The following is a 21,117-nucleotide window of genomic DNA, read 5'->3' as shown; positions in this document are numbered from 1 at the left end:
ACAGTAGGTGACTTGAATAAGGTTTTTAACGTGCAATGGGCAGAGGATATACACAGTGTCTCAAAAGTTACAGAACAGTTCTGATGTGTTACAGCATCCAAACAAATTAGACCTAAGGTATTCACACCATGTTTGCCTTATGTGACATAGTATCACAAAGTTTTTATGCAGGTTAATCAATTTCAACATGTGTGCACCAGTGGTGGTGGGCACAATTTCCAGTCTGTTATCAGGATCTATCCACATTCAGCACATTATATCTGCATCACCGGTGGCAAGGGCGGAAATGATTTTGTTCATTAAATTTTAGAAGTGGTTGACAGCTGTTTGGTAGACTCTGTCCTTGGTATATGCTCATAGAAACACGTTTCTAATGCCTGGTGGCCTAGAACACCAAGGAATAGGACCACCCCTGCCAAGTCAGCATACGTCGTAACACCTGGTCCGCAACATCTGCCACAGCCTGAGCCCACCATATTAATGGAAAAAGACTGTGTCTCGGCAGTCAGCCAGTCATAGTGACAGCCTGAGCATATCAAGGTAACTGCTTTTTTTCTGAGGAGAAAATGGTCCCAGAATACCATCAACCGCCAAACAACACAACACATTCACTATCATGTACCTCTTCCATCACAGTATGTGGATTGGTTGTGCCGGCAGTTGGTAATATATCACTATCTCCTCACAGGATATGTATATACTGTGAATTGCCAACAAAACTGGCACAGTCATGCATATTTAAATACAGGGATATGTAAACATACAGAATATGGCACTGCAGTTGGCAATGCCTATATAAGACAACAAGTGTCTGGCACAGATGCTAGATTGGTTAGTGCTGCTACAATGGCAGCTTATCAAGATTTTCGTGAATTTGAATGTGGTGGTATAGTGGGCATACGAGCAATGGGACAAAGCATCTCCAAGGTAACAATGAAGTGGTTATTTTCCCGTATGAGCATACAGTGAATATCAGGAATCTGGTAAAACATCAGATCTCCGACATCGTTGCAGCCGAAAAAAGATCCTGCAAAAACAGGACCAACAACAGAAGAGAATCGTTCAAAGTGACAGAAGCGCAACCCTTCTGCAAATCGCTGCATATTTCAATGTTGGGCCATCAACAACTGTCAGAGTGTGAACCATCATCGATATGAACTTTCGTAGCTGAAGGTCCACTTGTGTACCCTTTATGACTGCACGACTCAAAGCTTTATGCCTCACCTGGGTCCATCAACACTGATATTGGAAACACGTTGCCTGGTTGGACGAGTCTCGTTTCAAACTGTGTCGTGCAGATGGACATGTACAGGCATGGAGACATCCTCTTGAATCCATGGACACTGCATGTCAGTAGGGGACAGTAGAAGCTGGTGGAGGCTCTGTAATGGTGTAGGAGGCATGCAATTGGAGTGATATGGCTAGGTATGACCCTGAAAGGTGACACATACGTAAGCATCCTGTCCATTGGGGATTCCGATGGACAATGATACACTTGGAATGTCCGGAATTGCTACAAAGTGGCTGCTCAGAAAAGATGCGTCATTCACAGTGTCAATTCCTTCCATCGCTACTTCAGACAATAGTCAAGCCCATGAGGCACAATCGATTACTAAGCCAGCATCCGGCATGCACTGTACAACTGATGCGTGTTATCAAGATCTTACATACTTTGCTCAGAGACAATTTTCTTGTGTTTGTTTGCATATAATAAAAGTAATGTGTGGCTAAATACTTTAACCAAAACTGAACATGAATGCCCAAAAATAGAGTGAAGTTCCAATATTTGCAGCTCTTGATATGTACATGAACTTTACTTTTAAAAACAAGAGTAGAAGGCTTAGATATATCATACAAGATTTATTTTCTGGTATATTTTTTATAGTGATATCAATGTAGGTAAGATGTAAAGAGAGATTGAGAGTGGGCAGGTTTGTTTTTTAAATAGTGAGCCTTCATAATTGTGAAGGCAAGATTTGTCATTGAGTAGGTAGACTGGTGCTGTATCTGTGTTGAAAGATATTTCAGTTCCTTCAAGAAAGTCAAATTTCTTGCCTTGTTCTTTTCTACACTGTTTGCAGAATGAGTTACTGGGCAAGAATTATGGCAAAGTCGGATTTGTTCTGGATGTTAAGACAGAGTGCATCCCTGTGCTTCTACCAGTTTGTTGATTGCTGAAGTCTGGACATACCTGACATTTGATATTCTTGCTTAGTGCTTTCAGTACTGTGGATGATATTATTCTGTATTTTGTTGGTTGTGAAGAAGCTTATTTTTATGTCATACAACTTGAAGAGGTTGGCAATTTGGTATGAAATCTTCCATAAGGAAGGTCAGTGTTTATTACAAAGATGGTCTTCCCGTTTGTGGGTGGTTGTCCAGAAATTGGTTGGTTTAGTTAATGTATTACAGCAGGATTGTATTAATTACTGGAGGCAGCTGATTTTACAATTTTCGTTTCTTTATATCTTTCACTTGTATCCATTGGGTCTTTAAGCATGTGATTAAACATTCTTATATTGATCTGGATAGCAAGAAGTTATGGATGGTAACACTGGTAATTGTTGGCTTCCTGGAAATTTCAGCATTATATAAAGTTTTGTTAATGTTTTCTGGTGTTTCATTTCTACAGTGACGTGAATTGAATTTTGTGGTGTAATTTATTAATTTCTTCAGCTAGTTTTCTATTTCCTGTGGTTGCTCTGTTGAAAAGAATGAAATGAGAGTGTTGCAATTTTCTATATTCACACTGAATAAACAGTCATAAACATCCCCAATGAATAAACTTAATCTTGGTCCCTACAGCTGTTGTGCTATAATCTAGTGTAAATTCCTGCAGATACGAAAGGGATTTTGAACTTGTGTCCATATAGTTTCCATAACCTGCACTCATATGCAATACTTATAGAAATGCTTTTGGTTGTTGTTCAGTACAGTGGTTCTACCTGACAGCAGTTTCTAGTGACTTATTAATGCATTACTGTCCCAATAGTAATTTTTGCCACACACTGTGTGTTTCAGGACCTGCGCAACCTGCCAAGCAGAACACTGCCGCCTCCCGACAGTTCTCTCAAAACCCGGTGATGTAAGCAGGGGGATTAGAATGCTTTTGAGTCTCGCAGCCAGACCACTAACAAGGTTTTGGCTCCTGCTGAACACCAAACCCACAGACAGTCTGGTTTTCTTTTTGTGAAAGTGAAAATTGAATCATTGCGGGTGCTGTGATTGTCAGTTTCTATTAACATGACACAAGCAGAGTGGCAGGTATTATAAAAAAACGGAAAGGAAAAGAGCTCCCATATCTTGGCTAACTGTTGTTTACTTCTTTGATTTGTTAAGCAATGCGCTAATAACGGCAGAATGCCAACGTTATAAATTGTACGAGGTGAAGTGAGATATTACACTTGAAATCATTACAGCCCACTATAAAGTAGTGATTGCTTCTCCCAAGTGATCAAAATGCGGTCCATAAAGAAACCTTCATTATTCCAGTAGGCAGTTGGTCATTGATGTTTAGTATGCTTGAGAGCTGTTCTTTGTTCACACAGTTAGTGATCAACACAGTGTTGCTCATGAAAAATGACATCTTAGGCGTGTATTGACCTAACAAAAACTCCTAGTTAGTGAGCAGAATGTGTCTTTAAAGATAATTAATTCCAAATGCAGTCATTTGAACTTTTTACTCACTGAGGCAAGAATTCCTCTAAGGTTTGAGATGGTTGTAGACGCTTCTGGTAGTTTTGTAACCAATGACAACTGGCTTTGGTGAAACTTGTTACGTGTTCAGATAATGAATTTATACATTTGTCTATCTGGCATGGCAGTTCATAATATTTTTCCCTTTCTTCTGTGGTGAGGGGGGGGGGCTTGTTCTCCTGTGCCCTAGTCAAGAGGACCAACTGTCATGGTCATCATTTTGGGCCCTAGGACAATGCCTATTTTGCTATTTGGAGAACCATGCAGAGGAAGGAGCACCATAAGTAGTTTATCCAGACTGTTCAGTATCATTTCTCGATGTCCCAGCTTTATATCACTTGGTCCTTAGTTTTGGAATCCAAGTAGTTCTCATCACAAGCAATTGCAGCTCTTTCTATCATTGTATTTGAAACACCTACCTTCTGAACTGGATGGTCTGAAACCCTGCACCCTGAGACATACACGAGAGTGTGGTGGCTTGTGGTACACACCTTGGCCCATCTGATTTTCATTTTACCAAAACATCTAAGATTGACAGCCTTCCTTCTCTCACAGTTGACATGAAGTTGATCATGGTAAATGTTGAAAGCTTGAGGTTTTACTCAAATCTGAAGATATTGTCATGAGAACAAAGATTTCTTCACATCACCATATTTAAAAATATTGCTCAGCATATAAAAAGGAAACTTTGTTGCCATTGTGAAGAAACTATCCTGACACTAGTTCCAGGTTACCTGATGGACACAAAAAGAAGTAACTATTAAAGTGTAGCGTACATACTTACCATGTGTAATAACATGAGAGAGAGCAAATTATATATTATATTTCCATAAACCTTCAAGATACTTTCATTCTGTAACAATATGTTGTCTTCTCAAGTAGAAATATTTAATTTCCAGCTAAACACATATTGCTTACATGCCTGTAACAATATTCATACTAAAAAAACTTTAATCTAATTTCTTCTGCACATGTAAAGCCACTGGCTCAGTGCTGCAGTGATTATTATTTACATGGCTCAGTAAAGCAGTTGCTGGTTAGTTCCCCATCTAACAATTATTTAGTTCACACAACCTCCCAAATGTGCACACAGTATTCAAAGTTGAAATACATACTGAATTGCATGTTATTTATGTTCACTACCCAGCCTGTCTTTTATGTGAACTCTACATCAAAATAGAAACATTATACATTGGGCGTGCCATAACCTTGTAACATACATTTCTCCAGCCTCCCCGCCTTCCCCCGAACATGTTGTGCCTCTTTAATTTCACCTCTTATGGAAAATTGCTCCCTGACTTGTGTTTCCTCTTTGAAAACAACCAGTGGACAGTGCAAATATATAAGGCAGCTGGTAGGAGCCACACTTTCCCATGTAATAAATGAGTGTATGAAATTTGGCTTCTTATTAGATACCTTCTTCTGAAGCAGAAATGAGGTATTGGTTCTTGCTAACTTGTCACTACTCAAACAACATTTTCTTATAGTGGCTTTGGATAACAGCTCAAGTTTTTATAAGTTGTAATCCTAATTTCTTTCATAAATGTGTATTGAGGATTCCTGGTGTGACGTAAAATAAAAGTCTCATTTCATTGACTTTTAGTTTCTTCTTTGCTTTCTACTAAATCGCAAGTTCTAGAAAACTTGTCTATTGAGCACTGCTTCATAAAATTCAGTAAAACCTATGCTCCCAACATAAAGAAACTTGCAGAAGACCTGACAATTTAGTTTGATTTTGGAGCAGAACAACTGGTGTTGGCAGTAAAAATTTTTCTAATTTTGGTGTGGAGCAACCCAACTTACCTTCTATTGTTGTGACAGTTAACATCTGTTATACTGTACTTGGTCCAAACAAGTTTATTTCTACAGTGTCTGCTAGGATGCCATTGTTTATCAATGAACAATATAAACCACATAAAAGTAAATGAGAACAACAGGGTTTAGGAGCATACTTGGCACAACCATTGTAGTGGAAATGCTTAACATTGTGTGAATGTTTCTAAGTGGATGACAATAAGACCATGGTCAGTACTGGAACCTGCAAGATATTGGTCATTACTTGTATTTGGTGGTCGTTCCCTGAAAGTACCTTATCTTGCTTCTGCCCTTCTGCAATAATATAAAAATGAAATAGAGTGTCTTCCAGTGTAGAGCCTCTTGTAGAATTTTAACATTTTAAGGTAGTTCCTAGAACATGTTTCAGTATTCAGGTTGCAACAGAAATTTTAGGAGCATCTGTCAATATTTTCAATTGTATTACTGTGTTGAAATGTACATACGTGTTGTTCAACAGTATTCAATTTGTAAATATTTCAAGAGAGATGCTCTTTTTAATTTATTAAATGCCACATCAGTAAAGTGGCAATCTATGGGATCAAATTGAGGCAAATGCTTTGAATACTTTAAAACTGTACCATTTATGTTGAAACTGATAAGGCCTACAGATGCACTATTGGTTATTTGTACTACACACAAGCCTTAGAACAAAATGAATGTAAACAAAATTTTAAAGAGGTTTTGTTTTAATGTTTAAGTGCTGGCACAGAATGCATTGACTTGTTTACTAACAGAGTTTGTAACCTTTGAGTTTTGTTTTGTCATCAAAGATTATTAGCTCTTATCAAGTTATTGCCAATAACAATGAACATGAAGGAGTTATAAGCCTGTCTTGTATCAATTGGTCAAAATTGAAAACTATAATCAGTTAGTGTGAGAACAAGGGGACATGAGTTATTGTCTCCACTGTGACAACATAATCTGGATCTCAGTAAAACCAACTCAAATGAATACAGATATTATTTAGTTATATTTATTAGCTATTCTAGTTCCCCACAACAATGTAAAATTGCCTTTGGCTATGAGTTTTAGCATTGTTGCAGCAAGAGAGAATGAATGAAATACCTTACAGTGTGTACAAGCATTTTGATGAATTTTCATTTTCAACAAGCAGTACATTGCGGTTGCACTGTTGCTTGCTGTAGGCATACAATTTTAAATGTATTGGACCTAATTATTGTTTCTATTGTAAACGTGACTAGTGTTAGTGTTCATATAAAAACAGTAGCACACATTATGTAGCTCTACTTGCTGAAGAGCTACTCAGGTCAGAATATTACAACCTATTTGTAGCCCACCTTATTGGTGAAATTATTGTAGATATGAAGTTTCATTGAAGTTGTCATTTGGAACAGAAGCGCACAATAAAGTTTTTTTGAGACCAGCAGAACTGCTTTTCACCCGTGTATGTATGTATGTAGGTAGGTCTAACAATTTTTCGTCCAGTGAGTCTTTGACCTAGCCTATGGTTTCAACACTACGTAGCAGTGACAGACTGCAGGTAGATAATAGACAACCACCAAGTGACCATCAACATACATCAGTTTTTCTTAACCTGTTTCTGTAAGTTGATGATAAAATGAACCTTTAAGTAATAAAAATAATCAATTATATAGCTGCACATTAAATAGTGTTCCATGGAACTGAAGTGCCAAATAATTAAAGAAGTAAAACAAAGACCACTGAATAAGACAGGACACAATGTTTCTTGTAACAAGTGTAGTGCATTGTTACTAAATACATTTTCAGAGAAAATTTATATAATGTAGTGTTTGTTAATGTTGTAACGTGCCTACGAAACATTTATGGTTGAAATGTACAGTTCTTTTCTGTAAAAGATGCATGAATTTAAAAAAAAAATGCTAATGTTCTTCTTAATTTTGTTGGTTCCTTTGTTCCCATTACCTATTACCAATATAAACGGTGAGGCTGTTCAGACTGCTTTGTTTTTCTGTACAGCATGGAGTAATTACTTCATAGCTTATCCCAGAAGCCTCATCATTAAATAATATCAGTTACATGAATATTATAATTGCACGGTTAAAAATGTTGTACTGCATGAAAGACATGGTAATTCTACAGAGTTGCAGTTGTACTACCTTTGAGCTGTGTACATTTTTAGGTTACAAGCCAGTATCAGCTTTATGCTGTAAATGTCTTGGTAAGCTTTCCAGTGGAACAACCAGAAATCTGTGTGCAAATTAACACCATGTAAGCAGTGTAGGTAATGGTAACAGCTCTTTTCATATACAGGGCGTATTAAAACAAAAACAAAAACCTACATACACACAATTTGCGAGTGTTTAGGAGAGAAAAAGCTTTTTTTTGTGTGACTGCCTCTAAATTTCTTTTTTATAGGGGGAGACGATGTTGGTGTATGAAGCACTGGTTACCAGTTCAGTTGAATGCACTGTCATTATTCACACTCTGTTGTTTTGAGCAAGCATATTCCAGTTGTGCCATAATGTAGACAGGCGATATTTTCAGAAATGCCCCTAAACCAATAGTCACACCATATCTCGAGCATTACTAACATCAAAACTTTAACGGATCCATATCAGGAACATGGTGCACACCAGTGACATGTAATGAAGTGTATCTCTACCTCCTCTGACCCCACAAATTCTTTGTAAATGTAGTTTTTTTTACACAATGTATACAATTTTTTAGGAGCAGCTTCATTTCTAATGAACCAGCTTTAAGCCCAAGAAGGCCTGAGAGTAACAACCTCTGGATAAAGGCAAGTAGCTGTACAGGACAGAAGAGTTGGACCTTGACTAAGGTAAGTCAGAAAGTACCTTTGTCCTTGAATCACATTACCTGTCATGACTAGAGACAGATAAACAAAACAAAGATAGTTCAACTGTTAAATAACCCTCCTCACCACCCACACACACTGTTTAAACATAGTTTCCATCATAAGCAAAATTTTACATTAAAAGGTGACGGGCACTTCCATTGAAGTTCAACATATGAGGAGCATCCTGAAAGTAAGTACCAAATCATTCTACTGCCACTGCAGCACTAGTGTTGTAGGTTCACACATTTCTCTGGTTCATTGTATTTCCACATTTGACACTGGAGCTGAATTTTGTTGTATTGATATTTGTTAGTGATCATTCAAACTGTTTAAGACAACCTCTGAGCCCAGTGACTGTGAAGTGCACTCTGTTATGTTGTGTTTCTCCACACAGAACATTAAGCCGGCTGAAATTCATCAACTTGTAAATATTTATGGTGAGAAAGTGGATGAGACTGTTTGTTGAACTTTCATGGTGAAGCATGTATTGGACAGCCTTCTGTTGTCACTCATGGTATGGGTGAGAAAATGAATTAGAAAATTCATGAAAATTGATGGTTCATAATAAGAATGTATTTCAGAAACTGTTTTGCATGACTCAGTCATAAATTTCTTAGATGTTTATGAATTGTGTTCCAAAAATGCCTACAAAATTATGTGCCTTGGCAGGGTTTTGACATTTCAACACTGAATACAGTGATGAGGAAGATGAATTCTTAAATAGAATTGTGACTGGTGATGAAATTTGGGTTTTTCATGACACTCCAAAATAAAAACAACAATATATGGAATGAAGGAACTCACAATCCGACAATACTCCTCCTACCGCCCCCCCTCCCCAGCCCAAAAAAAAAAAAAAAAATCAGAATGAAGTTGTCAGTGCTAAAAATCAGGTGGAATGGTTTCTAGGACCAACAAGGCATTCTGCTTGTTGAGTTCCTTCTCAGAGCTGAAACCATGAAAGTGATATGATACTGCAAAACACCGAGAGAACTCCATCATACTATTCAAAACAAGAGATGCGAAATTCTCAATTGAATCGTTATGTTGCTTCATGACATCACGTTTCATTTCTGCTGGTGGCACTGAGACCCTTACTAAACAATTCAGTTGGGAACAGTTCGACCACCTGATCTCCCATCTTCTGACTACCACTTTTACTTCAACATCAAGCGGGATGAAGGTGCTTCAGCACCAATGATGATGTAAGTGTGATCAGTAATGGACGTCGTCACTGGTGGTATCTTTCTATAAAGAGGGCATAGAAAAGTTGGCTTACTGCTGTGACAAATATCTGAACAATGGTGGCTGTTGTGTAGAAAAAGAGTATTTCTTCAAAAAAAACAATGGTACTTACTTTCCTGGCATGCCTTGTATATTTCAATGTCTTTTGGCATACCAATGTGGGTATAAAAGTTGACAGAGAACATCCCACATCCTCTTGTTTACTGCAGTCACATAATGGGGATACACAAAGCCAATATGAATCACCTGTTTTCTATCAGCAGCCATGGTTGACCATGAGGTGCGTTAAGAATGTTGTTGAAACTTCTGGATCATACACAGGGTTATTCAGCTGCCCATGCCATAAAGTTTTATGGAACCTGCAACATCTTCAAGAACCACACGCATGATTTTAATCTTCTCTCCTCCCTACATGCACACTGTTAGGCCTACAAAAACAATGAACAGGACCTTTTTGTATGAAAATTAACTAGATAAAATTTTGTACTGGAATAAGTTTTTGTTGGAGACCACAGTTTTTGTGTTATTCAAGAAAAACGCATTTGGGCCTCTAGCAAAAATGTACCCCCCCCCCCAAAAAAAAAAAAAAAGCTACAGTAAATGTCCCACAAAAAAGATCCTGTTCATTTTTTATGTAGGACTAGTAATTTGCATGTAGTGCATGAGAGAAATGAAAATCTTGCCCATGACATTTGTAGGTATTGCAAGTTGCATAAAACCCATGGGTAGGGGTAGATTAATCATCCTGTACAGGTTCTACGCCAGGTTGTATGCAGTGCTTAGCAGGTATCCTGCTTCCTGCCTGGTTAATCAGGTTTTGTGCCATCTTTATCTCTATAGATTCAGTGATGACACTATCCCAGAACCTGGGGGTCTGGACCATGACCTTGGTGTTCTCATAATCCATGGAATGTTCCAACTCTAGGCAGTGTTCTGCTATTGCTGATTTTGTGGCCTGCCTTAGCCTGGTATGTCGCTGGTGTTCCTTACATCCAGCAAGCAGCCAGGGAACACCTGATGAAGACGTCAAGTAATGACGTCGAAATATCGTGTTTGGAAGACGCTGATATCCGGCAGAAAATCCTATTTCCACGAGATGTCATCAAATCGCCGGGAAAGTCTAAGAAATTACAATTCCACAGATCGCAAGTGGAGTGATCATGGACGTGGAATGTGAAATGAAAATTTAGACATACTTTTGATTGTACTTGTATTATTTGACCCCCCCCTCCTCTCTCTCTCTCTCTCTCTCTCTCTCTCTCTCTCTCTCTCTCTCTCTCTCGCTCGCTCGCTCTCAACCGCGCGCACTCTAGTTCTACTAAGAAATTCAGTTCTTAATGGAATCGGAGGAGATGGCTAGCAATAAATCCTTTAGGCTCCTCTTAAACTGAAATTTGTCAGTAGTAAAGCTTTTTATGGCTGCTGGCACGTTATTGAAAATGCGATTTCCTGAATGATGGAGACTTTCTTGCACCAAAGCAATTCCAAATCTTTGTGAGGATTATTCATGTTTCTAGTAATGACTCCATAAAATGAGCTGTTGATTTGAGAATATTCATTTGTTTTTAAAGACAAATTTCATGGCGAGAAGGTATCTTCTATCTGCACCATTCTAAATTGACCTATTTCCATGTCCCTTATCTCAAGCTGTGTTATACTAACGGTAGAACACGAAACATTTCTTACATGGATCTCCACTATTTTCTAACAATGATATTTTTTCATGAATAATATATTAATTGTGCAATTTTGGAAAAGTTTAGTAAGATGTTTTATGAGCAAATTTAGAAAATAAAAAGACCATAGGGTTTTTATAATATAGTAGGAAGCATTAAAAAATATTACTTCATGCATGTCGAGTAAGACAACTGACCGTTAGAATTACATGGTTCTGGGATAAATGGTTTGAGAGGAAAGGTACATTAAGTTACAAAAGTTACAGAAAATTGAATATGAAGTTGTATTACACTTACTGGTGTATATGCAGTCATTTAAGTTCATAGTTTCTTTCACTGCATCTGTCATACATTTGATTAAAAGTACAAAAGTGTTAAATAAGAGAGTTACCAATTTTTATATGAACATATTATTGTATTAATCACAAGACTACCAGAACATTGCCGTAAAATAAAGGAACAGTATTTTTTTCGTTCAAAAACAGAAAGGCATGCCAATTGCTCCATTCTGCCCCGTGCACGGGGCAGATTGGGGTGGTAAGTACAAGTGATTATAAAAACGTGTAAAATCATCGGAAATGCAGAAAATATTGGCTTGCTCGGTATTGATTTAGTTTAATGTCAAACTACAGTTTTCATGTATTGTATCCTTTTCTTAAGGCTATTTACGAAATTCACACACGAGGAAAGACTCATCACCTTCGCTATCTATTCCTGCACAAGAATCGTGGAGCAAGCGACCCAACCTTCAACTGATTTTGAATAAAACTCACCACAATATAAACATGCACAGTCATAACTTTCCTCGTAATCACTCTCGTTAGTATTGTATTCTCTCTCCTTTTTTACATTTATCTTCAGGCCCTATTTTTCTTTTTTGAATTCTTAATTTTATTCTGTTTCGCAAATAGTTCTTTCTTTGCTCTATCTTCTTTGGCAAAGTTCTTTTCTATTTTTCCTTAATAATGGCTTCTAACTCTTTTTTTGTACTTCAAATCATTTAAAACATCGGTTTTCCCCTTATCCGTTTCGCCCTTTTCATGCTTTCGTTAACTTTTGGCAAGGGCATCCGAATTTCCGGTGAAATATGAAATGAGGAGTAGGTGTTGTCAGTTGTCATCCAAGAGCACCCAAGATTAGAACAATTAGGTCCAATAACTTTGTGATTCTTAGGCGGCAGTTCATTGTTACACTTCGCTGAAACCTCGCCTGCTTGATTATCCAGTTCGTTGGCGTCGTCTTTTTTAGCTGGTGTGCTAGGTGAAGGCAATTCCAATTGTTCAGATATAATAACCTTTTTATCTGACGGCCTATCACGTCCGACGTCCGATCTTAAGTCTGCCACCTTTTTTTCTTTTTTACCAGAGATGAAGGCTATGCGATCATTATATTTCAAATCTTTACAAATTGTTACACCAGTTGTTTGTGTGAATTGACTGTTTCCCGTCGTGTTTCTGTGATATCATAGTGCAGGTTTCTGGACGTATGCAATAAGTTGTCAAATTGTGCCCCACTTTGAAATCTTATAACGATCCGACTGAAAACGTGTCCAGACTTTATTTATACATTGTGCAACACAGGAAAAAGAGTCACTTTTTCGAAATCCCATAACTGTCTTCCATTGCGAGGCATAGATTTGAAATTTGACTCAGAGGTGGTCTAACCTTCAATTATAATGGTGCGAGAACGTAAGGGCAGTTAGCTTCGGACGCGGCGACGGTTCAACGAACAAAATGCTGCATTCAATAATCGATAACTAAAACTATAAATGTAGCTCTTCTTACTGGGCGATTGCATCAACTTAGATGCTTCTCCTGTGTTCTACGGTGCTGCTTGTATTGTCCCCACATACCGCAGCACGCGACAAGGGCTGGCAGACCATAAATGTAACCGTTTCAGAGAGAAATGCGACTGATGTGACGATCTCGCGTTATATCGATTCGATGGTGAATGACGAAACACGGAGGTTTTCTAAGGTTTTTACTACATATTAACACTTTTCACATTTTCTCGTGTTACGTGGGTGCCCGTCCTCGGTTCATGCAAAATCTTAAGGTCCTCGGTCATGTCCAAGGCACAAAACCGACCAATAATTCAATAATCGATAACTAAAACTATAAATGTAGCTCTTCTTACTGGGCGATTGCATCAACTTAGATGCTTCTCCTGTGTTCTACTGTGCTGCTTGTATTGTCCCCACATACCGCAGCACGCGACAAGGGCTGGCAGACCATAAATGTAACCGTTTCAGAGAGAAATGCGACAAATGTGACGATCTCGCGTTATATCGATTCGATGGTGAATGACGAAACACGGAGATTTTCTATGGTTTTTACTACATATTAACACTTTTAACATTTTCTCGTGTTACGCCAGTGCCAGTCCTCGGTTCATGCAAAATCTTAAGGTCCTCGGTCATGTCCATGGCACCAAACCGACCAATAATTCAATAATCGATAACTAAAGCTATAAATGTAGCTCTTCTTACTGGGCGATTGCATCAACTTAGATGCTTCTCCTGTGTTCTACTGTGCTGCTTGTATTGTCCCCACATACCGCAGCACGCGACAAGGGCTGGCAGACCATAAATGTAACCGTTTCAGATAGAAATGCGACCAATGTGACGATCTCGCGTTATATCGATTCGATGGTGAATGACAAAACACGGAGATTTTCTAAGGTTTTTACTACATATTAACACATTTCACATTTTCTTGTGTTACGTGGGTGCCAGTCCTCGGTTCATGCAAAATCTTAAGGTCCTGGGTCATGTCCAAGGCACCAAACCGACCAATAATTCAATAATCGATAACTAAAACTATAAATGTAGCTCTTCTTACTGGGCGATTGCATCAACTTAGTTGCTTCTCCAGAGTTCTACTGTGCTGCTTGTATAGTCCCCACATACCGCAGCACGCGATAAGGGCTGGCTGACCATAAATGTAACCGTTTCAGAGAGAAATGCGACCAATGTGACGATCTCACGTTATATCGATTCGATGGTGAATGACGAAACACGGAGATTTTCTATGGTTTTTACTACATATTAACACTTTTCACATTTTCTTGTGTTACGTGGCTGCCAGTCCTCGGTTCATGCAAAATCTTAAGGTCCTCGGTCATGTCCAAGGCACCAAACCGACCAATAATTCAATAATCGATAACTAAAACTATAAATGTAGCTCTTCTTACTGGGCGATTGCATCAACTTAGATGCTTCTCCTGTGTTCTACTGTGCTGCTTGTATTGTCCCCACATACCGCAGCACGCCACAAGGGCTGGCAGACCATAAATGTAACCGTTTCAGAGAGAAATGCGACCAATGTGACGATCTCGCGTTATATCGATTCGAAGGTGAATGACGAAACACGGAGATTTTCTAAGATTTTTACTACATATTAACACTTTTCACATTTTCTTGTGTTGCGTGGCTGCCAGTCCTCGGTTCATGCAAAATCTTAAGGTCCTCGGTCATGTCCAAGGCACCAAACCGACCAATAATTCAATAATCGATAACTAAAACTATAAATGTAGCTCTTCTTACTGGGCGATTGCATCAACTTAGATGCTTCTCCTGTGTTCTACTGTGCTGCTTGTATTGTCCCCACATACCGCAGCACGCGACAAGGGCTGGCAGACCATAAATGTAACCGTTTCAGAGAGAAATGCGACCAATGTGACGATCTCGCGTTATATCGATTCGACGGTGAATGACGAAACACGGAGATTTTCTAAGGTTTTTACTACATATTAACACTTTTCACATTTTCTTGTGTTACGTGGCTGCCAGTCCTCGGTTCATGCAAAATCTTAAGGTCCTCGGTCATGTCCAAGGCACCAAACCGACCAATAATTCAATAATCGATAACTAAAACTATAAATGTAGCTCTTCTTACTGGGCGATTGCATCAACTTAGATGCTTCTCCTGTGTTCTACTGTGCTGCTTGTATTGTCCCCACATACCGCAGCACGCGACAAGGGCTGGCAGACCATAAATGTAACCGTTTCAGAGAGAAATGCGACTGATGTGACGATCTCGCGTTATATCGATTCGATGGTGAATGACGAAACACGGAGGTTTTCTAAGGTTTTTACTACATATTAACACTTTTCACATTTTCTCGTGTTACGTGGGTGCCCGTCCTCGGTTCATGCAAAATCTTAAGGTCCTCGGTCATGTCCAAGGCACAAAACCGACCAATAATTCAATAATCGATAACTAAAACTATAAATGTAGCTCTTCTTACTGGGCGATTGCGTCAACTTAGATGCTTCTCCTGTGTTCTACTGTGCTGCTTGTATTGTCCCCACATACCGCAGCACGCGACAAGGGCTGGCAGACCATAAATGTAACCGTTTCAGAGAGAAATGCGACCAATGTGACGTTCTCGCGTTATATCGATTCGATGGTGAATGACGAAACACGGAGATTTTCTAAGGTTTTTACAACATATTAACACTTTTCACATTTTCTCGTGTTACGTGGCTGCCAGTCCTCGGTTCTTGCAAAATCTTAAGGTCCTCGGTCATGTCCAAGGCACCAAACCGACCAATAATTCAATAATCGATAACTAAAACTATAAATGTAGCTCTTCTTACTGGGCGATTGCATCAACTTAGATGCTTCTCCAATGTTCTACTGTGCTGCTTGTATTGCCCCACATACCGCAGCACGCGACAAGGGCTAGCAGACCATAAATGTAACCGTTTCAGAGAGAAATGCGACCAATGTGACGATCTCGCGTTATATCGATTCGATGGTGAATGACGAAACACGGAGATTTTCTAAGGTTTTTACAACATATTAACACTTTTCACATTTTCTCGTGTTACGTGGGTGCCAGTCCTCGGTTCATGCAAAATCTTAAGGTCCTCGGTCATGTCCAAGGCACCAAACCGGAGTGTGACGTCATAAGCGAGTGACTGCGTGTGAGATCGCTCTCTAAGTTTTCATATATTTTTAGGTTCCAGATACATATTTTAACGGTTTTTGTGATAATATTTACTATATAAGTGACGTATTAGTGGTTTCTTCATTCACCTCTGCCTTTCTTCTGTTGTAACGTGATATTTGTGAGTGTTTCGTATCGAGCAACTTAACCTCTTGCCTGTGTTTACATTACGCGCTGACCACTTGCAGCTGTAGCGGCGCATCGAAAGCTAAGTACTAATTAATTGTTTGTGCATAGTGATTTATTTAGGAACTTTAGTAGTCTTCAACCGGTGTTCCTGGTGTTTTCTGGTGAAATAATTTCAGAAGAACCTTTTGGGAACTGTTTACAGCTCGTTACTGTGTGATTAGACGTTTGATTCTCTTTCTGTATTAGTCTTTTGTTATATTCACATTTGTTGTTTATTAATACTCTTAACAATAGTAGTTACTTCCCTTGTAGAGTAAGTTTGTGATTATTGTAGTCAGGTTTTTAGCATCTTCTTATTGTAGTAGCGGAACTTAGAAAAAGTAAAATTTTACCATGAGTGAGAAGTGTGGGCTTTGCCGTAGGTTCGTGAGTAGTGGATTGCGGTGTGACACTTGTGCGAAGTATTTTCACTGGGGGGAATGCAGTGGGGAAGCCAGTGGGCATTCTGGTGAGATCCTCTCCTGGAACTGCAGGTTATGTAGCAAGAGTAAATTGATAGAGGAGCAGGAGCGTAAGATCTGTGCCCTTCAGGTGCAGTTGAAAAACGCACAGGAGGAGCTAGATAGGATGAGGAGGGAGAAGGGGGTTGGGGAATGGGAGCTGGCTGTTGGCAAGAGATCTGCTAGGAGAAGAAGATTTTCAGATAGTTTTACTATTGGTGTTTACAATAGATATGACCAACTGTCAGAGTCTAGTGGAGAGGAATCTCTAGTAGCTGTAGATGTAGGAAGTATGCAGCAGACCTCAGTAGTTACTGTGCCTAGAACAGTTGCAAAGTCGAAGAGGAAGAAGAAGGTTCTGCTGTTAGGTAGTTCTCATGGCAGAGGTGTAGGCCAGCAGTTGCAGGAAGTGCTGGGAAGTGAGTACCAGGTCACCAGCATTGTGAAGCCTAATGCAGGGTTGGCTCAGGTGACTGTTAACATAGGGGGGTTATGTAGGGATTTTACTAAAGAGGATCAGGTAGTGATTGTGGGTGGGGCTGGTAATAGTATTGGTAGGGATGGGGAGTATAACATAGATGGTGACCTGGAAAAGATAGCCACTCAGACTGGCAACACGAATGTGCATTTCGTGGAACTGTTTCAGCATCACGATCGGCCTCATCTTAATACAGCCGTCAGGCGTAATAACATGAGACTTGGGGGTGCGCTGATGACAGAAAGCATGGGTCACATTTCAGTGGTGTTGGTGGAGTCTATCAGCAGGACGGGTTTCACTAGACACGGCCTGCACCTCAACAGGTATTGGAAGGGGAGGTTGGTAAAGCTTATAGGTGACAACATAGGTGGGGTTGGTGGGATCACTCATGGGAAAATTCCTGCAGTAGTGGGTGTTAGAGCTGCACCTTTTTTAGATTGAAGTCAGCTGATAGGTATTCCTGCTTAAGGGAAGTCTCTCTAACAAGGGAATCACTTTTGACAAAGCTTAGGTATCCGAGTAATGAGGGAATTAGTATATTTCATCAAAATATACAAGGTATTAGAGATAAAGTTAGTGAACTGCTTATAGATGTTTGAAATTATTGGTATATCTGAACACTTCTTAAATAAGGAGATAATTCAGAGGCTTCCTTTACCAGGATACAGGTTGGCTGGCTGCTTTTCGAGGAGCTCTTTGCGGTGTGGGGGAGTAGCCATGTATGTGAAAAACGGCATCGCATTTGAGTCAATTGATGTTTCAAAGTACTGCACTGAAAAGGTGTTTGAATGTTGTGCAGGTGTGGTTAAATTTAACGGAGTTAAACTTGTAACTGTTGTTATTTATAGATCCCCAGACTCCGATTTCACAGCATTTTTGCTAAAGCTAGAGGAGGTTCTTGGTTCACTTTATAGGAAATACAAAAAGTTAGTTATATGTGGTGACTTCAATATTAATTGTATAAGTGATTGTGCAAGGAAGAGGATGCTGGTAGACCTCTTTAATTCATATAATCTTATGCAAACCGTATTCTTTCCAACGAGAGTGCAAGGGAACAGTAGAACAACCATAGACAACATTTTTGTTCATTCCTCATTACTAGAAGGGCATTCTGTTAGAAAAAAGGTGAATGGCCTTTCAGATCATGATGCGCAAATTTTAACTTTAAAAGATTTTTATGCTGCAACACGTGTTAAATATAGTCATCAGCTGTTCAGGAAAGCTGATCCGGTTGCTGTAGAGACCTTTGTAAACCTTATAAAGGAACAAGAGTGGCAAGATGTTTATAGCGCTGAGACAGTAAACGATAAATATAATGCTTTTCTCAAGACTTTTCTCATGCTCTTTGAAAGTTGCTTTCCGTTACAACGTTTAAAACAGGGTACTAGCACAAACAGGCAGCCTGGGTGGCTGACTAGAGGGATAAGAATATCTTGTAGAACAAAGTGGCAATTATATCAAAACGTTAGAAACAGTCAAAATCTAAATGCAGCAGCCCACTACAAACAGTATTGTAAGGTGCTTAAAAATGTTATTAGGAAGGCAAAAAGTATGTGGTATGCAGATAGAATAGCTAAGTCTCAGGATAAAATTAAAACCATATGGTCAGTCGTAAAGGAAGTTGTTGGTCTGCAGAGACAGGTCGAGGATATAGAATCAGTGCGTAGTGGGAATGTCCGTGTTACTGATTAGTCGCATATATGTACAGTATTTAATAATCACTTTCTGAATATAGCAGGTGAACTAAATAGAAACCTAATTCCAACCGGGAATCATATAGCGCTCTTAGAAAAAAGTGTTCCGAGACTGTTACCTGAAATGCTCCTCCATGATACTGACAAGAGGGAGATTGAGTTAATAATTAAATCAGTAAAGACCAAGAACTCTCATGGATATGACGGGGTATCTAGCAGAATACTGAAGTATTGTTCTATGTATGTTAGCCCAGTACTTAGCCATATCTGTAACTTTTCCTTTAGGAGTGGTCGGTTTCCTGATCGATTAAAATACTCGGTAGTGAAGCCACTTTATAAAAAGGGAGACATTGATAATGTTGACAATTTTAGACCTATTTCTATGCCATCGGTGTTTGCTAAAGTTATCGAGAAGGTTGTATATACAAGGTTACTGGAGCATTTAAATTCACATAATTTGCTGTCAAATGTTCAGTTTGGTTTTAGAAATGGTTTAACAACTGAAAATGCTATATTCTCTTTTCTCTGTGAGGTTTTCGACGGATTAAATAAAAGGTTGCGAACGCTAGGTGTTTTCTTTGATTTAACGAAGGCTTTTGACTGTGTTGACCACAAAATATTACTGCAGAAGTTGGACCATTATGGAGTAAGGGGAGTAGCTTACAATTGGTTCGCCTCTTACTTTAAGAACAGAAAGCAGAGGGTAATTCTCCGCAATATTGAGAGTGGTAGTGATGTTCAGTCCCAATGGGGCACTGTTAAATGGGGCGTTCCCCAAGGGTCGGTGCTGGGGCCACTGCTGTTTCTTATTTATATAAATGATATGCCTTCTTGTATTACAGGTGATTCAAAAATATTTCTGTTTGCTTATGACACCAGCTTGATAGTGAAGGATCTTGTGTGTAATATTGAAACAGTAACAAATAATTTAGTTCATCAAATAAGTTCGTGGCTTGATGAAAATAATTTGATGCTAAATCACAGTAAGACTCAGTTTTTACAGTTTCTAACTCACAATTCAACAAGAACCGATGTTTTGATCAGACAGAATGGGCATATTATAAGCGAGACTGAACAGTTCCAATTCCTAGGCGTTCGGATAGATAGTAAGCTGTTGTGGAAAGCCCATGTCCAGGATCTTGTTCAGAAGCTAAATGCTGCTTTATTTACCATTAGAACAGTATCTGGAATAAGTGACACTTCAACACGAAAAGTAGTATACTTCGCATATTTTCATATGCTTATGTCGTATGGTATTATTTTTTGGGGTAATTCTTCTGATTCAAAAAGGGTATTTTTGGCTCAAAAACGGGCTGTTCGAGCTATATGTGGTGTAAGTTCGAGAACCTCTTGTCGACCCCTATTCAAAAATCTGGGAATTCTGACATTGCCCTCACAGTATATATTTTCTTTAATGTCGTTTGTTGTTAGCAATATTAGCCTATTCCCAAGAGTTAGCAGCTTTCACTCAGTTAATACTAGGCAGAAATCAAATCTGCATGTAAAATGCACTTCCTTGACTCTTGTGCAGAAAGGAGTGCAGTATTCTGCTGCATCCATTTTCAATAAGCTACCACAAGAACTCAAAAATCTTAGCAGTAGCCCAAACTCTTTTAAGTCTAAACTGAAGAGTTTCCTCATGGCTCACTCCTTCTATTCTGTCGAGGAGCTCCTGGAAGACCTAAAAAATTAAGCAAATTCCAGTGTTACATTGTTGATTGTCTTCATTTAAACTTATGACTTGTCACCTGAATATGGTTTTTTTTTCTATATTTCATTTTATCTGTTTCTAATATCGTGTTATAATTTCATGTATTGACTCGTTCCATGACCATGGAGATTTCTCCTTAATTTGGTCCCACGGAACAATAAATAAATAAAAAAAAAATAAAAAAAAATAAATAAAAATAATTCAATAATCGATAACTAAAACTATAAATGTAGCTCTTCTTACTGGGCGATTGCATCAACTTAGATGCTTCTCCTGTGTTCTACTGTGCTGCTTGTATTGTCCCCACATACCGCAGCACGCGACAAGGGCTGGCAGACCATAAATGTAACCGTTTCAGAGAGAAATGCGACCAATGTGACGATCTCGCGTTATATCGAT

Source organism: Schistocerca nitens, unplaced genomic scaffold (genome assembly GCF_023898315.1).
Source record: "Schistocerca nitens isolate TAMUIC-IGC-003100 unplaced genomic scaffold, iqSchNite1.1 HiC_scaffold_468, whole genome shotgun sequence".
Classification (NCBI taxonomy): Eukaryota; Metazoa; Arthropoda; class Insecta; order Orthoptera; family Acrididae; genus Schistocerca; species Schistocerca nitens.
This window is presented reverse-complemented; position numbering follows the sequence as displayed.